At 36.8% G+C, this 3,522-nt stretch overlaps 1 protein-coding gene across 3 annotated transcripts in view; it reads left to right on the forward strand.

Annotated features, from left to right (window-relative positions):
- Positions 1–2,487: 2,487 nt before the first annotated feature.
- Positions 2,488–3,522, forward strand: part of ccdc171 (coiled-coil domain containing 171) — a 36,887-nt gene continuing 35,852 nt past the window's right edge. Inside the window, exons 1-2 of one of the 3 annotated variants that reach the window (XM_015394575.1) lie at positions 2,488–2,537; positions 3,030–3,170. The gene's annotated coding sequence lies outside the window, so the exon portion shown is untranslated. The other 2 variants (XM_015394576.1, XM_015394577.1) reach the window with 2 other exon arrangements.

Genomic DNA, 3,522 nt, shown 5'->3' on the forward strand with positions numbered 1-3,522 from the left:
AGACTTTTCCAACACCAGTCAGTTTTTATTTGAACATACTGGAACACCTCTAGCCAGAAGGTGGCAGTGGTGTGACATAAGTGACAGAACAGGTGTATCAGTTTCAGGTACTGAGTCACATGAGCAACAGTTCAAAAATATATCCTTCTGTTCGTGTTTCTAAGTTTAGGAAACATGTCCTGGGTTGTGAATAGCGAAGGAAATAGTGAAAATGAAGAAGATTGGAAGAGAGTAGAAAAAGCAGAGATCAGTTGAAGGGGAGTCCAGTTCAGAACAGTCAAGTGATGATTAGTTAATCAGACAGACTCTTTTGCAGATTAACAAAATCAATAAACAAACTTGTAGGAGAAGTCCAAGGTGCCAGAATATTCTATGGGGACCTATTAATCACCTGCAGAGACAGGCAACAACAAGGCAAAGCCATACAGTTTAACAAGATGGAGGGAAAACGAGTTCAGTGCTACTTGATGGAGAACAAAAAGATCCTCATTGGAGGAGTTCCTCTAAAAGTATCTGAAAAAAAGATTCTAGAAAACATAAGTGGTGTAACAGTAAAAGAAGTGAAAAACAACAAGAAATGGAGAAAGGTGTGACAGTTTATCTTTGTTGATCAAATTTAAAGAGGGTTTCATTGGTTATATGAGCTACAATGTGAAAATGTACAATCCTCCGCCTCTGATATGTTATAAATGCCAAATGTGGTCATATAGCAGCAGTATGCAAAGGAAAACACGGTTTGGAAGGTGTGCTGAAGAGCATGAATATGGAAAGTGGGGTAAAGAAGGTTAAAATGAAATGCTGTAGCTGTGGTGGGGAACATACTGCTGCATATCACGACTGTAAAGTGAGCAAAAGATCTGAAGAGAGAAGAAAAGTGAAATTAGAGCTCGGAATAAGTTATGCTGAAGCTGAAAAAATAACTCCTTCCCAGTCAGAAAGACCCAAAGTTAAACAAATGTCAAGTTCAAAACCTCTGGAGGAGTGTCCCAACACTGCAAAAGAATCATTGGTTCTTAAAAAGAAGGATTTTGTCCTTTTAATGGAGGGTAACCAATTGTAATGCTCAGATGACAAAGAAAACCGGAAAAAAAAAAATCAAAAATATTGTGAAAGCTGCAAAAAAATATGTTGAAATTTAAACTGAAAATGAGTAGGACCTTCAGAAAATGGCAGTGTGACATAAGCATAAAGACAGACTAGTAATCATGAAGAGAATTTGATTATGTGTTTCATTATGCTGGGTTAAAACACACAGTTTGGAAAACTATTATTATTATTATTTTATTTATTTATTCTTGGATGAGTCTTGGTTCCTGTTTCCTCGTTAAACTCCTTATCACTTGGTGGCGGCAATGCACTTTTTACCAACCGCCATAAAACTTTAGAAGAAGAATAATCTCCTAATGAGCTATGTCGCTACCCGATCCGTACCGGTAGCACGATCCGTACCATCAGCTCATTTGCGCCTGCGCGAACAGAATAACTTCCGGGTCGCCAAAATATAATGTAATTACAGTACTGAAAAAACTTTATTTATATCCTTAAATAATTAAAGAATACTAAACTACATCGTAAAGACAGTATTGACGACTTTTCTAGAAGAAATGGATGCTTTTTAAATTCAATCCATTGTATTGCTTGACGTCATTTTTCTGGAATAAAAATCCAAATTTTCGGGAAATATTCCCTTATCAATGAAAAACTGCAGGTCACGAAAGGTAGCAAATGAATCCACTGTGGGATCAGTACTGCTGGAGTGCATAGTTAAGTACAGAGTAAATCAAATATTTAAACAAATTTAAATATATACGCTGTGTGACGTATATTTGCGCATGCTCAGAGCAGTCAAAGTAACTATCACAAGGCGATTGAACTTTATGTATTTCTGTTTTTTTATTTTTAGAAAATGCAATATTGACGAAAATACAAAGATATACAAAAAGAAACCCATGCCTCTAAAAAATACAAAAGAATAAAAAAGTAAAAAAAAGGCCACCAGAAGTTATTCTGTTTGCGCACGCGCAAATGAGCTGATGGTACGGATCGTGCTTCCGGTACGGATCGGGTAATGACAAGCTAAATGGCAGTGTATTGTGCAAAGAATTGTGGGAACTCAGGGTAGTTCATCAGTTCCCATAATCACTGAGCAGCTGAGATAATAGAATTATATTGTTACCAAACCAAGAGCTGGAGGTGAATAGATGTACTCATTGATTTGATGTCCAAACAATCCTAAATGTGTTGTTGAGAGCTACCAGATAGTTGGTTTGGTCCTTTTTCAGCAATTTTATTTTAATTAAAGAAAAAGAAAAGACATATTGAACAGCATATATATATATATATATATATATATATATATATATATATATATATAAATTATTAGTATTATTTTGCTATAGTTGTTTACAACTATATACTGACGTAAGAAATTGCTCGGACGCGATTGGCCGCTTTTACGCTGAATGAAATGACGCGGTTATGACGCAAGGACGCTAAAGATGGCGTGAGTTTTAAACCGTCTCCAGATAATAGTTACGGTAAGTGGTTCTGACAGCTTACAGACGGTAAATTGCTTGCTTTATTTTTTGTTTTAACGTACAGGAAGCGGTTGGGGGTCGTTTTGCTTTTGAACGAATGTGCTAGAAGCTAAAAAAGATACTTTAATTTCCCAAACAGACCCACTAAGTCTCTTTGTTATCATTTTAGTTCACTTTTCCTCAACTACTATCTGAAAAACCTTACATTTATACCAATTGGGTTACGTGTGGAAACGTTATATTATTTATTTTAAGCGCTAATGTTTTGCTATATGTAATGGACGCATCTAACCCCGCATCAGTTACAGCACCGCGTAGTGGGAAGCTGTTATTCAGAAGCAACAAAGTTAAATTTAATAATAGGAGAAGGTTTCAAACCTTTTTATCACGGCCGAATTAAACAAAGGATGAGAAGTATTTAGAATACTCGTCGCTTTTTGTTCTAGACCGTCTATAACCTAAATTATCTGTTGATCCATCCTTACTGGACAGATTTATGAATGGAAATCGGTGCAGAGCGACGCTCAGTGTTGACGTTCTGCTGGCAGGGTAACCGCGGCCTCAGCTGATCCTGGGACGGCCTCCTGGCTCACAGATGGTTGGAAACTGGAATCCACATTGAATCACCTACATGTGAGTAATAATGGAACTGTTTTAGCTTCTAGATATTATAACTAGACTAAAACTGACAGTTTAAGTGATTAGATTGACCTCTATTTAGTATGGTTGTCTCCATATTATATAGCTGGCATTCAGGACAAACAACCATACAAACACAGAGGTGGAAGGAAACCAGAGTAACCTGAGAGAACCCATGCATGCAAGGGGAGAAGATGCAGACTTCCTGCACAAAAAGAGACCAGATTAGGGCTCTAACAACCTCAAGGCCACAATAAAAACCACCTTACCCCCAAATATGTTAAATCTACTTAGTTGTTCTTTATGTTTCTTATTTTCTTAGATGATTTTTCACCATTTCCTCTCA

The sequence above is a fragment of the Cyprinodon variegatus genome, unplaced genomic scaffold (genome assembly GCF_000732505.1).
Source record: "Cyprinodon variegatus isolate N-32 unplaced genomic scaffold, C_variegatus-1.0 Scaffold696, whole genome shotgun sequence".
In the NCBI taxonomy this organism is placed as follows: Eukaryota; Metazoa; Chordata; class Actinopteri; order Cyprinodontiformes; family Cyprinodontidae; genus Cyprinodon; species Cyprinodon variegatus.